At 39.9% G+C, this 22,096-nt stretch overlaps 1 protein-coding gene across 4 annotated transcripts in view; it reads left to right on the top strand.

Moving 5' to 3' along the window:
• The first annotated feature begins 757 nt into the window (after window positions 1–757).
• The window catches only part of SK (small conductance calcium-activated potassium channel), a 685,909-nt gene continuing 664,570 nt past the window's right edge, over window positions 758–22,096 (top strand). For all 4 annotated transcript variants that reach the window (XM_065225563.1, XM_065225561.1, XM_065225562.1 and 1 more), the window contains exon 1: window positions 758–2,589. The gene's annotated coding sequence lies outside the window, so the exon portion shown is untranslated. The remainder of the gene's footprint in view (window positions 2,590–22,096) is intronic.

Raw genomic sequence — 22,096 nt, 5'->3', positions numbered from 1 at the left:
CATAGCCGATACTGTCTTGCCATGCTTTACAAATGCTTTCTTATGGTGGTAAGGTCCAACTCGGATTAACTTTTAATCCCGTCCCTGTTTGCATGATCTGCATAATGTTTGCTTAGAGTCGTGTTGATTAAATCTGATGTCGACATCTTAGCAGCCGGACATAATCCGAGGATAATACCGGTTGGAGCTTACCACCATTAGTGGTGGCCATATTGGATGCCCAGCACCTAAACATCACAAAAGAAGTTTTTCTACTCCTATTTAAAAAACCTGGGTACGCCCTTGGTAACATGCATGTATGCAACGTTGTCAATACCACCCACTTACTACATCCCTTTCGCGTAAAATGCATTCCGGCAGAGGTGAGAGAGCGGCATTCATGAATCTCTACAATTTCTCTCGACATCAACTGCACGCGCTGCTTTCGCGCCACAAAATTTTCTTCGCTTTTACACTCCAACTTCCAGCCGACCAGACATTGTCCACCCGCTCAGTATCTCCAAGCCATAACCGGTAGATTTCACACAAACCATATGGTACAGTTCATACCTTCTTCGTTGCCTTCCATCACAAATTACAACCAGATTTTCGTGTATCAACAAAGGCTCGTGAAAATTCGGGCCGACAACGGATCGACGAACGAGCGCACGTCCGAGTTTGCGTTGTCCCAAACGGCGGAAAAGCATGAGAGTGAACTGATGAGGACTTGACTTCGGCAGTAAGTCCTCAGTTTATTTTCAGTTTCCGTTGGAGTGACTTTGCTAAAGCGGTGTTCTCTGTGTGCTTCATAGTGTGCGGGTTAGAATCGGTGCGTGTTTAAGATCTCTATCAAAAGTTAGTAGTTCGTGATTCGAGTGAAGCGGTTTCACTTTTCCAAGCTGTAGGTGCTGAAACGCAAAACATAACACAAATAACAGGTCCGCGACTGTGTGTTTTGACCGAGTTTTGCAAAAACGTGGTGCAAATTTCCTTCGGCGGTCGGTGAAGGTGTTAGTTCAAGGTTATTGCTGAATCTTCACCTGAGTGGTGTCGGTTTGTTTTGGGAAGCGGCAAGAATGCATTAGCTGCTGCGGTGAGATATGAGCCGTCATTGGAATATATGCTGCTGATTACGTCCCGGTGGGTGGTACGGCAGTCAGTGGTGCGAAAAGCGAGATTTGTTTGCGCTTTTGTGGAGCAGAGTAAACGTATGAGCGCTGGCCAGAAGATAAGGAAAGTTTTTGTGTTTGTGCAGATGGTGGAATCTAATTGAAGCAAACAGCGAGCTTCATTCTACAACTAAAGGCAAACTAGTGAATCCGTGTTGAATCGCAAAAAAGCCAAAATTTTCTCTTTCTATGTGTGTTTCAAAAAGTGTCAACCTCCAGCTCATGGAAACATAAATTCATTAAAAATTATCGATCAAGTTTCCGCTTTGTACGTAAGCGAGCATCGAAACTTTCTGCTGTTACTACAACTGTCATTCTCTGCCTTTCCGGAATAGACTCCGTTAGTCCTGGCCTGTCTAGCCGACATACGGGTGTTCATCGATTCGGTGCAAGTTGGAGCGTACCTTGTGCTTAAAGGTGTAGTGGATTGAATTTTTAATAAGGCATTACATTTATGAATAATTAAAAGGATTTCCTTCGCCTGTTACTTTTCAAACTGCTGTAACTACAATAACGGCGACAGTCAAGTTGAAAGTACTAGAAGTACGTAACAACACTTCTTCGCCCGGTGCACAGTTGCAATTGGATTCGTCTCCTCAATCCCGCCAATAGCCTTCCAACACGTTTCAATCCACCAATCAAACAACGTAATTTAAGCAGCAGTTGGCAAGGAATAGCTGCCCTCCTGCCGGCAACCAGACGAAGAGAAATGTTGGAATACACGAAAGGCTAAAAATAGTGAAATATTATTGGAGATTACAGAAGAAGGGCCCAGTTTCTTGAGGCGCAGAAGAAGAGTGAATCGATATGCCACATAGTGAGTTGATTAATTAGTGCTGGATTAATGAGTTAACCCGTTTTATAACAAGCAGACATCAACAAGGTCATTTGTCTGTGTAAACAAAGTGTAGTGAAAATCTGATGATACCGACAAGTTCAAGTGTTTGAATGTATTTTCTATCTACTTTACACCTTCATATATAAGTGTGCACCAAGAAAATTTTGATAAAGTTATTAACAAGTTAGAATTTGATAAACAATATATTCCAAGCGTAGTGGATATTCTTACCCAAATATCAAACATTGTAGTGTTTTTGTGTGTAGCCGTTAGAAAGCCTAAAGTAGCATTATCATCACATTATTACTAGTGTAAAGAAGAAAAAACGACGGATACATTTTTAAAGCTTCATAAATTATTACTAGTAGCCATCTGGTGAATCGTACCACCCCCCAAAGTCTCCACAGCAATCAGCGTATTCTCAAAGCGACCAAAATAGCAGTAGAATAGAAGAAAACTGGTAGCACCCAGAATGTTACAAGTCACCTTGAAAGAGGAGAATAAATAGCATCGTAGCCTGGAGTTCTATCAAAGCACGCACGTTAGCTTCCATGTCTTTTACTATTTTTGGAGCATATCAAGCACGACTTCTTTGAACCTAAGGTAAGTGACATTTGTTTTCGGAGGAGTGTTTTCTACAGTGATGTTTCGTTATTCTGTGCGTGAGAATGGCTCATGGTTTCAATGGTTTCAGTGGATAGGGAAGAGCGCTACTTCGTCGTAATCGCCCATTTCCGTTCTATCGAGCAGAAATCATCAATAATATCAATGATTTCACAATGCACAAAACAATAATACGTTTGTTCCGATGCGTTAGTTCATTAGCTACAACATAAATCCTATTAGAGCGCATTGTATGCATATTTACGCTCATTGTTCTCAAAACAAAAGAAGCGCTCCTAGCGCATCCCCTTTTTCTTCGTTTATCCGTAGGACGAAGAAAATCTAATGGCGTTTCAATGCGTTTGGACGGAATTGAAACGCGTAGGACGAATTTAGAAGCAAGAAGCAGTGTTAGATTTTTAATAATATCTCAACATTGTTTGACTCTTTATCAAATCCAACGGTACGTATGGAAAGGTGGATAAATTTAGAAGTTATTTTTGATGAAAACATTCCATGTTTTGTTCAAACCCTTTCCAAAAAGCGTGGTAAAGGGCGGGATGTCCTTAGTAGGACGGAAATTAAATCAAAAACCCTAATAGGGTTCACACGACATGAAAATTGATTCCGGATGACTTTTTCAACTTCTTCTATTACCACGTCATGCCACATCTGTTCATTCTTAAAGTAACTTTTTAAAAGATAAATAGTAGCTTTTTAAATAAAATGTAGTGTCCAAATTCAATTTGGTTTGCTTGAAAAAGCTCGCTTGAGAGGTGATGATTTACGTTATTGAGCAGTTCCAGGCCGAATAGCGAAAAAATCGTCAAATTTTGGATTTTACCTCCTTGCCAATTGACAGAATTTTCCCTTTTCAAATATTGTAACAAAGGTTTAAATAACAAATGACGAGTTAGTTCTCATTTCGGTTATGTTTATACATTGTCTTGCAAAACTTCGACTGTATACTCTCAGATAAGTACCAGTTTGAACTGCCACCCCACCGATTGATCAAATTTTTAGGATGCAGGATTCCGTTGATTGTATCGTTGCTAATACGATTTCGATGTTTTGTTTGATTGTTGATATATTGGGAACCCAAGTAACATTGCAAGATTTATCGAGGTTTTAAAGCATTCTATAAGTCTGAATCATGGTCTACAGAACCCTCATAAAACTAAAATTATTACTTGGGAAACAATCCGCTCTACAGTTGCTGAGGAGTGAGGCATTATCAGAATATTATACACAATACGTCGAAGAGCTGGAAATGCATGAGAACCGTCAATTATTTTCAAACCCTGCGATGTTTGTCCACCAATCCTGTACATGTGCGGTTTCTTAAACTATAATTTATTTACGAAGCACCAAATATTACATCAAGGGTGTGTTCATGGCCCAACGTTGTGGTTAGTTTTGACTGGCACACAGCTTTTTCCAGCGAATAAAAAGTCGAACAACAGATTACACTTCTCCAGGAGCAACTTACCATCCTGAAGGTTCAACTAACGAAAGAGGAGTTCTTTATTGTTAAGTTTTCCCTTTATATTTAATCAATTTGTTGTAATGTAACAGCTACTGAAAAGAGAAACTTTTCCATAGCATACATTCTTTGAATTATATTGTTTTGGTTCTGCGATGAATGTGACTGATCATGTTAACTGCGTGGAAGTCATTATATACTGCAAGCTTACTTAGACAGCGGACATGAGTAAGAATATCTAAAAAACCAAGCAATGAATGCAACGATCTTGATCCCTATTTTTTACCATAAGTTGGAAATGGCTCATTTAGTCCTTCATTATTGGTATTTTAAATGTATAGAGCTTAAACTCTTTCACGAAGCCAGATTTCTTGACGTTTGGATGTATTCTATTCAACAGCATGTTTTATTCCAAAGTCTTAAACACAAGTTTATCTCCCTCCTCTTAGCTAGTTTTTAACCTGGACGTTGGTGGGCGGGCCTAATCTTATGCTTCATAGTGGAGCGTTGGAGACGGTTGATTTAGGTCCGGCATCGTTGGCTCATGCCGTGACAGAATAGCGTCATGAGCATGCGATGAGGATTACTGAGCTTCCCCTCTCTGATGAACCAAAGTTCTAGCCTGAAGTGATAGTATCACACTTGTTACTCCTTTATTTGAAAGCCGCGTTGTAGTACGCTTACGTATAGGCACAGACGTTCAGTGCGATACTGGCGGGTTTTGCCGCAAATCACTCTTATTTTATTTATTCTTACGCAGATAGATTTATTTGGGTTTGCAAGGGAATTATTATACTATTGAAATATTTCAGAAGTGCCCAACGGTGCTCCTTCTATTGGCGTGACAAGCTTTCATTGTTGTTTTCATTGAAGCATTACTCAGGGAACAATATTAAACACCACCATGGTATTATAAATAAACTTATATATGCTTCATTTTGGTTTGGGATAAGTGTTTGAACTATGGCTCGGGATTTCCACTGTGGTGTGCATCTATTGTGACACATCCATACGTAATTTTGTGGGACGACATAGTGGAAACGTGTGAGTTTAGTTGGAGCATATACCTTATATAATTTAAAAATCAGCTAGGAAACTAATTTCAAAATGAAGCATTTTAGTCACTTGAAGGTGTCACCTGGGTCGATCTAAGATATAATAAATATAGATCAAAGTCAAAATTACTTGAAACACGTTAAATTTTAGATTACATAGCAGTTTAGGTTAATAAAGCATGAGTTATGATTGATTAGGTAAATTAGAGATTTCAACTATTTATTAAATTAGACTAATGAGATATCATAATCATCAAACGAACTTAAATAAGAAAATTTAGACAGCCTAATAACATTAAGTAGATTAACAAAATAGTTACGATGCGGGGGGTCTGCTTAGGGAGGCAACTATGTAGCCTTTTCATATATTGTCTGTTTATTTTGATGGTTGCTTTAAAATATCAATTTGGTATATATGTGAAAGGATGAATCAGTGGGAGATGGATTTTCGGTTTCTTTACATTTTGCAAAACAAATCTAGTAGGGTTAACTACCCCATTTTCGGCCTATTAAGCACAACCTGCACTTAGTCCTTCTTTATCTAGTGTAGTTTAGCACCAAACTGAATGTTATTATTACTGATGGCTTCCAAATTTATTTACCTTTCCGTATGTACCATAAGATTGGATAAAGAGAAACCAATCGTTGATATATTGTCAAAAGTCTAACACTGCTTCTTGACGCCAAACTCGGCCTACGGATTCTAAACTCGGCCTAGCGCATTGAAACGCCATTGAAAGGCCAATGAATTTACTTCGGCCTATCGGATGAAGATAAAAATTGTTTCGGTCGGAGCGCTTCTTTTGTTTTTGGAAATAATGCGTGCGAACCTTCATATCACGCGTTCTCATTGACTTCGTTCGGTAGCTTATTAAGTAAAGTATCGTGCCAAACGCATAATTGACTTGTTAACTTTGAAATAATGGATTTATTTGAAGTTTTCGGCTCGATAGGCCCAAAACGGGCGATTAGGCCGAAGTAGTTCTCTACCCTACTATGTGTCATTTCCTCAAAACCCCCCAATAACCGACCTCTTCAATCCCTTCCTTTTCCCATGGCGTTCAAGTGGTCCGCATAGACTATTCAGCCATTACCCTTCTTTTATCCTCTGCTTTGGATTGACTTGGGCTCCCATTGCCCCACCAAACGCTGCAAAATGAAAATGAAAATGAAAATGAAAAGTCTTAAACACAAGTTTATCTTTAAAATCTCGTTTCAATTGGTTCCTACGTATTTGAACATGTGAACTTTTCGTTGATTCTAGCAATTTGCGCGTCTAGGACAGTAAAGCAATAAACCAGTCACACGTGTCATAGGTACTGATAACACAATCGCTCTGTCAATATTCTTCAAAAGCATGCCTTCCATGTATCTAACCAAAAATATTGTGTCACCAGCACTAAATTGTAGTTCGGAAGTCTGGTTTTCGACATCCGACCCTTTTACGGAAATCATGACTATAAGATTATTGTTGCTGTTATTGTTGGTACTTTGACAGCTCTTTTTCAATGCTACCAGTCGCGTAGGAAGTCAATTCATCAGCGACATACTTATAAATTTTATCTACAATACACAATACTTGAGACGATCAAGGTAAACGAAAATGTATAGGAACCTAAGTCAATTCCATGAACAGCACTCGAAAAAAAAATCCCTTTGATATTGTCCCCTTTCGCCAAATGCCTGCCTCAAGCTTCGCACATGCACACACAGAGAACGAGAAGACTGCGTTGAATAATTTTACCCCTCGTGTAGGGGAATTCGGGGTTATACGTGCCCCCTAAGGAAATCATCGATTTTCACTACTGATGAAACATTTACATTCTATTTCAGTGCATTCATTAGTCTGATGAACCTTCTTGATGATACAGTAAACATCATATGAAAATATCCACTTATCTCAGAGCAAATTATTTTTCAAAAAATCTTCTCTAAATTTATTTTTGAACATACTGAGTAATATGCGCCACTCGCGAGGGTAAAATGTACCACCACGTAGGTGTTATGCTTTATGCTTGATGCTATGTAGGATGTATACATGCTAACCGTACGTATTTATTTCAGCTGCATTTAAAATACCTTTATAAGGTTTCCATTTTCAATAACTCCTGTTTTACGTAACTTATAAAGTCAAAGGTTGTTTATGAGTTATCAAACCACACGGAGCCTATTGAGATTTTCACGTCCGGTTGTATTGGTGCTATATGTGAGAGCGTGTTAGTGAAAATCCGAGGAAAATATGTAACAAATCGCTGTCAAACTCATTTTGACAGATTTAATTTCATATATTTTCTAGGTTTGCCCAAGGAAAATAATAAATAACTTTACGATGCTCCCGCTAGTGTACGTGCGTTGAACGTCACTGATGTTTATTTTTAAATGATGATGATGATGGTCCCACCTCCCACAAAGGTTTGAGCTGGACGAGTTATCTTTAAGATAATTAAATATAAACATTTTAACCAGGTTTGCAAACAAAATCGAGCTGGTTACAATTACAGATATAAATGCCCTGTTAAATATGCTATAGGCATCAACCAAAAACATTCAAAGGTGTAACTAGTTATCAAGAGTCCAAGTATAGTCCTCGAAAATACTTCCATTTACACGTGACCTGGGATTTACACGTATAAGCCTCCGCAGTGCCAGGACTATATCCAAGGAAACGACTTCTAGCCAATTCTTTACTAATTCAAAGCTTTTGTAAGTGTAGTTACACGCTTGATGAGTCTACACTCATAAAATTCGACACATTTTTATTGGCGAACATCCATGTAAAATTCCACATGATTTTCATGTGTCTACACATAAACAAAATCCAAATTTATGAGTCAAATGAATATTATGTGTGGCTACACATGAATTTTATGTGTACACATAAAAACTATGTGTCCGACACATATATATCATTTGTTTATCACATTGCAAAAATTCATGTGTGGGACACATAAAATTAATCATTGAATTTTTATTAGTGTAGGCATCGAATTGAAAACATTTATACCTTTGAAAAATAATGAATTTTGTGAAGCATTATTCAAAAGATGTGGTGTTCTTACTTCATCCGCGTTTTTAGTGTTATATCTATGAAAATCACTTCCTCTTTCAATCCGATCACACAAATATCGAGACAGCAATCCGTTAACTACTTTAAAAATGAACACCATAGTTAAATTCTTTGCTTCACTGACAGCCATTGCAAAGCGTCCAGCATAAAAGTTTAGGAAGTGAATCTATTACATCTTAAAATCAAACGCATTATTTTATTCTGCAAGCGCTGTAATCTCGATATTTGTGTTGCATTGGCCAGAAATAAAATGGAAGGGCAAAAGTCAAGATGAGGAGAGATGATTGATTTCTATAGCTGTATTTTACTGGCATCTTCCCGGTATCCCGATTGTTCCGGTATCAACAAACAGTTACTTCTTAAATATTATAACAGCTGGCCTTTTACAACAAGTTCTAAAATTTTCTCTAATGTGTGCAACATGTTGATGGGACGAAACTATTCGGCTTTAATCGTCCCAGCAACTTTTTGTATATGAACAACTAAAGATTCTTTCCAAATATGCGGCACGTGCCCAGATTGCAATGATTGATTAATAAGGTCCCGCAGAGTGTGTCGAATGACATGAAAGCAATCTTGAATAACTCTAACATTTACATTATCTACTCCAGCCGTTTTTTCTAATGAAAAGCAAATATTTTTACGAGTATTTTTAAGTTCATCTAATGTAATTGGGTGAAAACCATCAAATCTACAGTTACTATTAATCAATATTATTATTTACTGCCCCACCCTCTGCTCAGAACTATAGACTTCTCTGAGATTTGTGAAATGCACAAGTATAAGTGCAGAACTTGGGGAAAATTATAAGGATTATTTAGTGCAAGAAAACCTTTGAATTTACCCAAAGTTCTGCACTAATACTTGTGTAATTTACAAACGTCAGAGAAGTCTAAATGCATTAAAAACGCTTATTTCTGATCGAAAAACATTCTGTTTTTTCGCAGATCAAGAGGCTGGTAATGCAGCAAGTTGATTGCCTTTGAAAACTCTATCAATTCATTGAACAAATTTTGCATCGAAGAGCAATGGAATAAACTTTTATTTTTGTATTTATTTTTTTTTGGGAGCGAAAATGGTGAATTTTAAATTGAGAAGTGCAAAATACTACCTGTTGATACAATAAAAAGTTGATCAAGATGTCTTCTATTGCGAAATAGCATGGTGACGCGTATTACCGTATCGGCGCATTTTACAGCATTTCCCCCAACGTTTTGGACTGTCTTTCTTGCGTGACATCTTTTTGTGAACATTTCATAAATTTGCCACGTCTTGTCCGCCTTATCGTCGAAGCTGACTTGTCTAGAGCTTTCTCGAACATATTTTTCTTCTTTCCTTCCTTTGTGTACTTTAGACATAAACCAGAATGTACATACGTATGCTCGATCCCTAGCTGCTAGCTGCCTATATTTAGTGACAGATTTATCCTATTTGGCCTGCCATATTCACTTCCAATTCTCATGTCTTAGGCATCGATTCACCGTCAGTTTTAGGATAATGTGGTTTTCCGGCTATCAGTTCTACACTCACAGTGCGGAAGAGTGCATGTGACTGTCCAACGACGACGGTGACGGTGTAAATTTGCTTCCGTCTGGCTTTGAGGAAAGAACCATCATATCAAGATGCTTGCGGTGATTTGGGAAAAGGCAAAAGGACGAAAAGAACGGAACGTGTTGGATGATTTAGTTGAGGAATTTCTGCTTTACTGAGCTTTATAGGGGGGAAATGGTTGATCGATTTGTGGTGGACGATATTTGTTTTATCTTTGTTGGAAAAGTTTGGATGCAAAAGTTCGTTTTTGAAAGTTATTACTCAATAATAAATGTGAAAGTAATCATACCGAGCGGTTCAAGCATCATAGGATATCGACGCGCCACTTTGGTTCGATAATAAATACATTAATAGACCTCAGCTATTCGGTTATTTTATAATATCGGCAGATGAGACCTTTTCGTTATCAACTTACGGACGCCAATGTGGGTGAAATGTTTTCATAGAATAGATGATGTTACCTCCCACTTGGTATGAGCACCGTTATGTATTCGTTGAAATTTACATAGACGAAAGCTATCGTAATTCGGTGAATCGTATTGTTGCTCCAAAATTTGCATGGGTTCGATTCACGTTATCATGATTGATTTGCATTTATTCAAGAATTATTGACATCTTGGAGAGGGTGTGGGCGAGGAAACACGAGCTAATTTTCCATGCACAGCGAAAAAGAGGCCGTTATTGTGTATAATGGAAAACTATTGAACAGAATATAAAATATTTTGAATCTTACTAAATGTTTCTTAATTCATAAGGGTGTGTTCGATCACACATAGCATCATGAACTCACGCTGAATAAACGCATCATAGATAAACTATCAAATTCTTATCTTATCTGACGAAGGTAACTTAATTCCATTATTTAACCATTACGGCTTTCGCAACAACCAATACAATACTGGGTTCCATTACGAATTCCATGGACCATATGCGCCCGAGGAAGCTTCCATGATCCCCTTGAAGTAAGGCGGTGTTCGTGTCACAAAACATCTAAGTGCGTTTTTATTATCACTCTCGTCAATCGATAAAATCAACGACAGGCACGCAAATCCAACCTAAAGCCGAGTGGAAGCGGCTGACATTGTATTGACAAACAGGGAACAACATATAACTAAGCGTTATTTCATTTCAACTGGGACTCATGCTATCATGCTGGTAGGTGGGGAAAACACCCATCCTCTGGTCAGTGAGTGTAGGAACATATCGGTTGAAATACAATTGACCCAACACGCATCGTTTCCCGGAAGGTCACACTGAAAATAAAATTTCGTTTATAAAACGAAATCGCTCGTTTTTTCTACGAATTTATACGTTATTTGTAACGGCGTGAATAATAACAGAAATAAGTGCATCGGAAGAACTTCAAACCGAACTGTTTCATTTTTATATCCAGCCCATAGAGACACTGCCAGCTTTGGAGAAACCAGCTCCAGACGAATCGCTGGACATCCCGGGAATAGATCTTCCAGAGCCGTCAAAAAGCACCCCCGATACTATCGAAATGGAACACAATTTGACAGAAGATGAGAGACGAGAATTGGCGAATGTGGTCAAACTATTTCCGTGCACGTCGGATGGTCGTTTGGGCCGCACGACGATAATAGAGCATGAGATCACACTCAGAGAGGAAGCAAAACCTCGGAGACAACCGGTTTATCGATGTTCTCCTGCAATCCAAGCCTCCATCTCGTGAGATAGAGCGATATAAAGAATTGGACGCTATCGAGGAATGCTCTAGCGAATGGGCAAACCCTCTAGTTCCGGTTCGCAAAGCGAACGGGAAACTGAGAGTGTGTTTAGATTCCCATAGAATAAACGCTCTCACTAAGAAAGATTCGTATCCTATGCGGGATATGAGGGGAATCTTTCATCGTCTGGAAAGCGCGAGGTTTTTCTCGGTGATTGATCTTAAGGATGCATATTTCCAGATTCCTTTGAAAACAGAATCCCAGGATTACACCGCATTCAGGACAGCCAAAGGACTCTACCGTTTCAAAGTTTGCCCATTTGGTCTGACAAATGCACCCTTTACGATGTGCAGACTAATGGACAAAGCTATAGGCTTTGATTTGGAGCCTCACGTGTTTGTTTATTTAGACGACATCGTGGTGGCGACAAAAACGTTGTCAGAACATTTTAAGTTGTTAAAAACGGTAGCAGAACGTCTAAAAAGGGCTAACCTTACAATTTCTTTAGACAAATCTAAATTTTGCCAAAGACAGGTCAACTACGTAGGATACGTGTTAACTGAAAAGGGAGTGGCAATCGACAACGCGAGAATTGAACCGATCCTGAATTACACAACGCCAAAAACTATAAAAGATATTCGACGACTCTTGGGCCTAGCCGGATTTTACCAAAAGTTCATTCAGAACTACAGCAAGATCGTCGCTCCAATCTCGGATCTTTTGAGGAAGGGGCAGAAGAAGTTTATTTGAACCAAGGCAGCAGAAGAAGCGTTTCAAAACTTGAAATCGGCATTGGTGTCTGCACCTATACAGGTGAATCCCGATTTCACTCAACCTTTTATTATTGAATCAGATGCATCTGATAATGCACTGATTCAGAAGGTCGAAGGAGAGTCAAAAATAGTCGCATATTTCAGTAAAAAGCTGACTAGTGCACAGCGCAGATACGCCAGTGTCGAAAAAGAATGTCTTGGACTGTTACTCGCAATAGAGCACTTCTGTCATTTTGTGGAGGGCACGAGATTTAAAGTGATCACGGACGCGAGAAGCCTACTCTGGCTATTTACGATGGAAATCGAATCTGGGAATTCTAAGCTATTAATATGGGCCCTAAAAATCCAATCGTACGATGTGGAATTAGAGTATCGGAAAGGGAAACAGAATATCACACCAGATTGTTTGTCGCGATCACTAGATATGATATCTTCCCTTGCAATAGACCCGGATCACGAAGACCTGAGGAACCAAATCAATCGAGACCCACAGAATTACGCAGATTTTCGAGTGATAGACAACCAAATCTACAAATTGGTGAAACAGCAAGGGAAAGTGGAAGACACCCGATTTTCATGGAAACGATACGCATCGAAAACGGAACGAGAGGAAATTATCAAGAGCATTCATGGGAAAGCGCACTTGGGTTTCGAAAAGACACTGTCGTCGATTAGGGAAAAATATTTGTGGCCACGAATGAGTACACAATTAAAATTGTACTGCCGAGACTGCATGGTGTGCCAAATGAGCAAGGCAACAAATGTCAATACAACTGCACCGTTGGTAGCACAGAAGAAGATTGCTGACTACCCTTGGAAATTCATTACCATGGACTACGTTGGACCGCTTCCTGTATCAGGGAAGAGCAGAAATACGTGTCTGCTCGTAATCACGGACGTTTTTAGCAAATATGTGCTCATCCAACCATTTAGACAGGCAACAGCGGAGTCTTTAGTACCTTTCGTAGAGAACATGGTGTTCCAATTATTTGGCGTCCCAGAAGTAGTTCTTACGGACAATGGGACTCAATTCTTGGAGAAATCCTTTCAGGAGCTGCTAAAGCGCTACAATGTTACTCATTTGCGCACTCCCAATTATCATCCTCAAATAAACGACGCAGAAAGAGTTAACCGTGTCCTTACAACAGCCATTCGGGCGACTATTAAGAACAACCACAAGGAGTGGGCGAACAATATTCAAACCATTGCCAACGCCATAAGAAATTCAGTCCACGAAGCTACCCGATACACACCTTATTTTATCATGTTCGGGCGGAACATGGTCTCAGATGGCAGAGAGTATCGGCATTTGAGAGACACAGCGGATGGAGACCAAGTAGTACGTAACCCGGATAGAGAGAAACTGTTTTCAGAAATTAGAGAAAACATTAAAAAAGCCTTTGAAAAGCATTCCAGATATTACAATCTGAGAGCCAATATGGATTGTCCAAAATTTACCGTGGGAGAAAAAGTTTTGAAGAAAAATGCAGAACTCTCAGACAAGGGAAAAGGATATTGCGCGAAATTGGCCCCTAAGTACGTCCCTGCGGTTGTAAAAAGAGTAGTAGGAGATCACTGTTATGATTTAGAGGACGAAGTGGGCAAAAGGCTCGGGGTATTTAATTGTCGATACCTAAAAAAGCTCAAGTTGCCCGCCTCCTAATTTACTTGAGTGTTTAAGCTATGCAGCCTCTTCGAGGTAACAATGTATCCTATCGATACTCGAAAAAATATTTATGGCATCAATCTCACTTCTTGGAAACGTGTTGAGTGGATGCAGTTTGTTCAGCTATGACACCTTTTTAAACGGTAACTAGGCATCTTAAATGCACCACAATCAAGTATTTTGCAGCAATTTTATCAATTCCTCGTTTATCGAGATGAGTCCTCGTCAAGCTATGAATTCTCAATGAGTGGACAAAGCGGCTTCGACCTAGCACAAAAACATAACCAGCCATTCAGAAAGTACTCCTCAAGCAAAGAGTTGAGCCGCCCCACAAAAACAAATATCTACTGGTGACGAACTTTATGAATGGGCTCGTATATATTTAGGAATTAATGAATGAAATAACAGTATCTCAACGCAACATAGAGAAGAGAACCACATACGCAGTAAATAACACCTACCTAACCTGAATGATTTTGAATATTAGTTTGCTAGTTATCCTACATTAATTCTATATTAGCACTTACTTCTAGGGTTAGTTGTAGTTTCTAGTTGACACCAGAATTGTACATATCCATTTTTGTAACATAAATCTTTTTGTTTGGTGTCGGTTGATTTTTTTCAGTCGTCCGTCTTGCTTGTTGTACACAGTAGATGTAGGTTTACATTTTAAGTTGCGCTTCCATCGTCAGTATTGAGTCCTTTTGCGTGTCAATGTCAATGTCGATCATCAAGGCACCGGTCCATATTTTTCACGGGAGCAAAGCCTGTGCAATTCCAGTCGCTATTCTTTTGTTTCGTCAGGATTTGCTTGGTAGCTTTACAGGTTTATTCATTTCGACCATTCCATATTAGATTGAGGTACTTCATTGGCCAATTTCGTGCAATAGCATCCGAATCCATAGCATCTTTAGTGAACAGTTATCCGTAGTGTAGTCCTTTTGTTTAAAATAGTTTCCCACGCCGCTGCCGAAATTAATTTGTACATTGTATGAAGCTAGTTTCGTTAGAACTGACACACTCGCTATCGCTACACCCAACCAGCGGGCCACAAGTGTTAGTTGTGAAGACCGAAAAATGTGGAGTGTGCTAGTGAGGATGCGTAAGAATAACTGGAAGGAATAAACATGACATAAAAAATAAAAAAAAAGGCTTCAGACCGGACTCGAATCATAAACCTTGCGTTACTAAGATTTGAGCTTTATCCTTCGCTCTATCTGTGCAATCATGCAAGGCTAAAGGCAAATAAGAAGTACTCATAGAACGGTAATTCGATTTCGTTTGCTTTTTCTGTTGCTTGCATGTATTGGCCAGGTCGACAATATTAAAAAAAAAAGTATCCCATCACAATCACAATCAGTACTTTAGGAGACAAGAAGAGCAGTTGTTAGCTTTATAGTACGAAGTTGAATTTTTATATTATACGAATAAGACATAATATTAGCATTGTGCCAGATGACAGGAAAAACGAATGCTTCGTACCATTCATGAAAAATTTGTTTTATCATTCTTACGAAAAGGTTTTCAGATAAATAACGAAAATATATTTTCAGTGTATGCAAGAATAATCCTTGACCAGGCATTCATTTCAATTGGTATGATTGTTCCATATGGTAAGTGTCAATTTTGCACCTTTTACATTACCCTTAAGCTGTTGGGGATGCTGGTTGTATTGAAAGTATTGGAAAGTTCAACATCTTTTTCAAAACATTATAATTGGCATATTTTTTACATTTCGAATGGGCTACATTAAAATTGCCAGCCAGTTGCTGAACCACTTGTCGGAAAATCAGAAGACAAAAATCCAGGTCCCGGATTGCGAGTTAGCGTTGGTTTTGGGGAAATAAGAAGAGGTTCAGGCTGTCATCCACGAGAAGTTTCCTGCTGAGCTAGGCCTTGACATACTCACAGAAGTGCGAGGTGTTTATTTGGACCTCCATTATCGCTTCTTTTCCTCAATTGGAAGGGGCACATTTTCAACGATGGGATCAAGAACACTTATGAACATATCTTGTGCAGGATGGAGATGCAGCGAATAAATTCCGACCCTAAGTGGAATGGCCGGAAACAGACGGAAAAGGCAAATAAAACAGGATGAAGAGCACATCGGTTGCAGTAAGTACGCTGGTGCGGTGGCAGGAGATACATCGCTGGACAAGAACGACAAGGTATCGGTAGAAGAGATAACATATAAATTGAGCTAAAATGAGATCATTGCTGAGATCCAGAGACCACGTACAGCCCACGGGCCACACGTTGAACAGTGCTGCTCTATATGTTCCTACAAATTTGTATCAGATTACATTTCTATTAGAAGTGTCGTTTTCGTGTTACGAATGACCAGATTTTAGTACAAATGTGAATAATTGTCCAGCACAAACAATTATGCAAAGTTTCATACAAATCGGAGGTTGTGCCTGATAGATTCATTTTTTGGCGTGGAACTACTCTATACTTTACCTTGCATAAAAATAGGTACAATCCTGAACTTCAGCTTCGGCTCAAAAAAAAAAAAATAATCCAACATTGGTACCGAAACTCTTTATCACTCTTCAACGTAATTCCACTATTCAGATCAAGCTATGCTATCACTTATGTTTGTTGCAGACAAACTTCAAGGTCTATGAGATTGACTCAGTAGACTGAGTAAAATTTTCCTCGCTTTTCCACAAACCTGCTCAAATATGAGGAAAATCGTTGAAAATTTTACTCAGTCTAGCAGTATACTAATAGAAAAAGATTTTCCTGCAAAATCAAGCAAAGTTTTACTCAGTCTTTGTGTAACCTACGGTTTTGCGAATTCGATTTTTCGAACAAAACTCAGATTTGCGTTGGTTTAATTGGTCGTGTGCAACCAATTTTATATTTACTGCTTGCCGTTGCTGATCACCCATTATTATTAGGCTCGTATGTCGTATGTCATTTTGTCATGATAAATACATGTTTGATTATCTGCTCTTCACCACTTTGCCAAACCTCCGGGATATTTCGTTGCACCGGCGATGTAATTATTTTCAGAAATTTATCAACTTTCATGTATCCAGTGTCTGTATTATAAGGCACGTGCCTTTAAATTATGCGTCATAACTCGAAATCAATAGAAAAGCATTTCGTGGAATTTGTTCATACAAATTTAAACAAGCCAGCAGGCATTTATTTTTCGCTTCGATAGAGATTGTTAAATTTGTCTAATCAGCCACTTACTTGCTTTTAAAGGGTGGGTTTGGGTGAAAGTAGTCCTACTCAAACAAAACAAACGAGCTGGGTCTGACCTTTGCTGTTAATCCGACTGAGAGCTGGTGCAAATATCATAGAGGTAGCTGGATGGTGTTTCCTTTCATTTTATTTGTTTCCCATTTTTACCCTTCTTACAAAGAAGGGTATATAATTTTTGATTTATGGCTTAGCGACTTGCAGTCAATTTAATTGTTTGTAAGAAAGTTTGAACATACTGAGAGTTAAGCACATATCATCGGTAAGAGACGTGTATGTGAGAAAATTTACGAAAAAATCTAAGGGCACCGGTGGGATTCGAACCCACAATTCCCATTCAGTACACGAGTACATTGCCAATTATACAACGGTGGACCTATGTGCTCTATGGATATATTTGGCTAATAATATTTGAGTTTCGAATCCGTTTCCCACCCTAGTTTTTCTCCGCAAGCGTTCTCTAATACACAACAATTGTCTATTATCGAAGAATGTGCTTGTACCGCAACCACTCAATATCAGTCGACCTCTCAGTATGTTCAAGCTTTCTTACAAACAATTAAATTGACTGCAAGTCGCTAAACCGTAAATCAAAAAGTAATTGATGATACTCATCACTACGGGCCGGTGGTCGGAGGTGATGCCGGCAGCTCAACTGTTGCATTTCATACTGTACTGGAAATACTTCAGCATGTAAGGATGCACAACAAAAATGAGCTGTGTTTGTTCACATCGACTGACGGTACAAGCACATACCTTCGATAATAGACGATGTTTGTGTACTAGAGAACGCTTGCGCAGAAAGACTAGGGTAGGACACGGGCTCGAAACTCAAATGTCATTAGCCAAATACGTCCATAGACCATATAGGTCCACCGTTGTATAATTGGCAATGCACTCGTGTACTGAATGGGAATTGTGGGTTCGAATCCCACCGGTGCCCTTAGATTGTTTCGCAAATTTTATCACACATCCGTCTATTACCGATGATATGTGCTTACCTCTCAGTATGTTCAAACTTTCTTACAAACGAAGGGTATACATACCATTCGACTCAGCTCGCCAAGATAGGAAAATGTCTGTATGTGTGTGTGTGTGTGTGTGTGTGTGTGTGTGTGTGTGTGTGTGTGTGTGTGTGTGTGTGTGTGTGTGTGTGTGTGTGTGTGTGTGTGTGTGTGTGTGTGTGTGTGTGTGTGTGTGTGTGTGTGTGCGTGTGTGTGTGTGTGTGTGTGTGTGTGTGTGTGTGTGTGTGTGTGTGTGTGTGTGTGTGTGTGTGTGTGTGTGTGTGTGTGTGTGTGTGTGTGTGTGTGTGTGTGTGTGTGTGTGTGTGTGTATGTGTCGCGTTAAGAGTCGCGTTTCTCGGTAACCACAGAATTAAATTAGACGCAACAACCACCAAACGAATAGGTACCATGGATCCACAGAATATTTTTGAAATCGGTCAACTGCTTCCAGAGATATGGTCAGATCATATTTCGTTGAATACCAGTCTTAAAACTAGAAGTGATCTACATTGGGCCACACATATCATACAACACCTCAAAACACATGATAATTTGAAACTAAGATGAACGGTGGCCATATTGATCACATTCGTACATGTTCCGGGAACCATCAAGGTAGTGAACAATTTCTGACTTGAACCACAGTGGGTGGTCACTCTACACACTTACCTTGTGCCAACTTTTATCTCAGTGTTTCGGCAGTGACAAGAAGTCATTGAACTTACTTTTGTTTGCTTGTGAATAATGTCTTGTTTGGCAACCCGGTATTTTGGCAACTCGTGTTTTTGTTTTGTTTTTGAAACCTGAGATGACCCGGGAGTAGGTACGATGGAATGGTTGGTGTATCAGCAGTAGTAGTTGCAGCCGCCACCGTTTATGGTATGTTTTCGAGCAGTTCCAGTCAGAGGCGAGGTAGGGTGGTATAGTTTTTGGTTGGCTATCGACTTCCCGGCCAAAACTCAAACTCCGCTGTCAGTTGTTCTTTGTCTTCTAATAATCTAATGAACGGACAGAGCCCAGATAGGAGGAAACGTGGACGGAAGGTATGAGAACTTTGTCGAGGGTTAGAGAGATAAACTATCTTGGATGAGCATTTTTTCCGGTAATGTTGGGATTGATTGAGGGGTGTTGGTATGCAAGTGATGACCTCAATTTGTTCATGTACCTACTTCTGCGAACAGGCATTATGATGTGCGCTGATTGTGTTTTGAGGAATCCAATTCGATTTTGGAGAACCATGGTGGGACTTGGTGGAGATTCAAGGTTGTGGTTTGTAAAAGTTGGATTGTATTGTGGCAACATCAATAACAAATTTTGAAACATGCACACGAAAGAAAAGTTCAGTGTTGCCAGTAACTTAAAAGATCAAGAATATTTCAACCATGGGAACCAAACAGTACCGATCACTGTGTCCAGGTGAGTTCAAGATTGTTTTTGGCACGCTGTGCGGAGTGACTTAACTTGATCCAAAACCTATCATGTGACACCCCAAATAACATAAGAGTTCAAAACCTAGTTCAAAGGTAGTTAAATGAAGTGCTTAGGGCTCCGTTGACCACACTCGTACATGTTCCGGGTACCCCCAGGGAAGTGTCCATTTTTCGAATTAGACCAAACCCCATCATGCATCACCTCAAATCAGTTCTCAATCCAAGTACAATGTTTATCATATCGAGTGCCCAGGATCACAATGGCCACATCCGGACACATTCCGGGTACCTCTAGGGAGGAGTCCAGTGGCTTACATTCACCAAACTTATCATAATTATCAATTATCAAAACTTAGTTCAATGGTAGCTATATTAACAGCCCAAGATCATTGGTCATTGGTCAAATCTGGATATGTTTCGGGTGCCCGCGGGAAAATGGCCAAACCTCACCTAAATTGAAGACACCATATCAAGAAGACTGGCAATTCTACCATTTTCTTATATGACTGCTATAAGACCGGCCGAATCGCGTCATCTGACGCGAAAAGGTAAATGCTTCAAATGAATTGGAGAGCAAAGATTACAATCTCAGAATAATGGTTTGCGTAATTGCTTATTCCTCTACGTGTTACTTTTACCTTTGCTCGAGCGCAGCGCTACTGTATCTGTCGCTTAAGTACCGGCAGAGTTGCCAGTCTTCTTGATTTCATGTCTTCGCCTTCGTGTGCCATGTTGCCACACTCCGGACAGAGGGGTGACGTTGCGTGTCCGAACCGATGCAGGTATTTCTTGAGGCAGCCATGGCCAAATAGGACCTGCGTTTGGTGGAAGTTGATTTCTCCGTGTTTTCTGGTCTCCCAGGTCGAGCGGTTTTATTCTATGTATGTGTCCATCTACCGTTCTCCGCCGCGTTCCACTCATATTGCCACTTATCCAACGACTCCGCTCTCACCACTTTCCGTACTCTTCCGGCTTTTTTCCGCCTGTAGCATTTACTGTCCTCCATCAGGCTGATGCCGATAGAGATCATTCCGGCGATAACGCATACTGCTTGCGATGAGATGGTTCTGTACGCACTCATGACTCGCGTGCTATGAGTACGTTCCAGCTGCTCAGTTGTCTTTGGTTCTGCTTCGTTCCCAGCGCTGCAACCCTGGCCCTCCATACCTCAGTATCGATGACGACACACTGGCTAGAAGACGCCCCTTGCTATTGCTAGGACCAGAGTTCGAAGCCTTCTTGCAGGCATCTTCGATCATCACTCCCAGGTATTTCAACACACGCTTCGAGGCTATTGCCAAATCCTGACATGTGAATACATTTTTGAAATTGCGACCAAAACACTGGAAGTAAAAACATGATCTAAGCATAAAAGTAGTTCTTCTAATAATGGTATGTAAAGCGGAATTTTAAAAGGGCTTTGTTTCGAAAATATCTTCCAAATACACAAACATTGTCCAAATCACCCTATTCGTCCACCGACACTTGTTATTAATTTCAGTCGGTGTATAAATCAGCAAATTAAATCGTTTTTCATCTGGTGATACACCGAGCAATCGCCATATTTAATGGTTTTTTGTCGATGGAATTAGTCGGCCCCCCTTGTTCCCTGACACCAGATGCGCAGGAGTTTAAGTTGGATTTCTCAATGGTGTGCTCGCCGACGGTGAAATCCGCTGTACCGCTATACAGTTACTACCCAATAGCATTTCCGTTTTGTGGTGGGCTATCTGCAGCTTCGCTCCTTGCATTCAGTTACCAATCATGTCGATTGCGTCGGTCACCACCATTTCCACCTCTTCCAGCGTATCGCCTGTTACCATCAAGATGACGTCGTCCGCAAAGCCAACGACCTCAACTCCTTTGGGCAGCTTCAGCGTTAGCACGCCGTTGTACATCCCCTTCCAGAGCATTGAACCAAGGATGGAGCCTGTGATTCTAATCGATCTATGCCCCATGTCTGTCTCGTAGACTAGAACCCGGTTCTGGAAGTAACTCTTAAGCATTCTACACAGGTAGTCAGGGACCCTCATTACATGCAGCGCTTCGCTGTTGAACGCATTCTTGATATAATTCGTTATCACGGCGCAATATCGATCTCCTCTTCGCTTCTGTGTATGTGCATGTAACGGCATTTTTTTCTAAGGGAACATTCGTAACTGACGTAGCTTATTTTTACCATCTTTGGACTCCACCTTCCCCTTGTAACGTATTTTAATATACCTAATACATGGCTGGTTAGAACTTCTGAGAGCCCCCTCTTCCTTTAAAAATGCTACATCATCTATGCATGTTCCATAATAGTACGTTCAGACTACAGATTTATAACATGTTATAGCGCTATCTTGATGGTGGTTTCTGTGTTGCAATTATTGGACAACCGTTATAATATGTTATAACTCTCCAGTCTGGACAACGTTTAAGACTCTCGGCAACCACTGAATCAAATTGGACACAGAAACCACTAAATGAATGGCTTAATGGTATTATATATTTTTAGAAACAGTCAACTGATTCCGGAGATATGGACGGCACAACACGGATTTAGGGAACTAAAGCGCTGGCCAGATTGAGTAT

This window comes from Ochlerotatus camptorhynchus, unplaced genomic scaffold (genome assembly GCF_037179485.1).
Source record: "Ochlerotatus camptorhynchus isolate MF236.1 unplaced genomic scaffold, CSIRO-AGI_Acam_v1.1 ptg000231l, whole genome shotgun sequence".
Taxonomy (NCBI): Eukaryota; Metazoa; Arthropoda; class Insecta; order Diptera; family Culicidae; genus Ochlerotatus; species Ochlerotatus camptorhynchus.
This window is presented reverse-complemented; position numbering and strand designations above follow the sequence as displayed.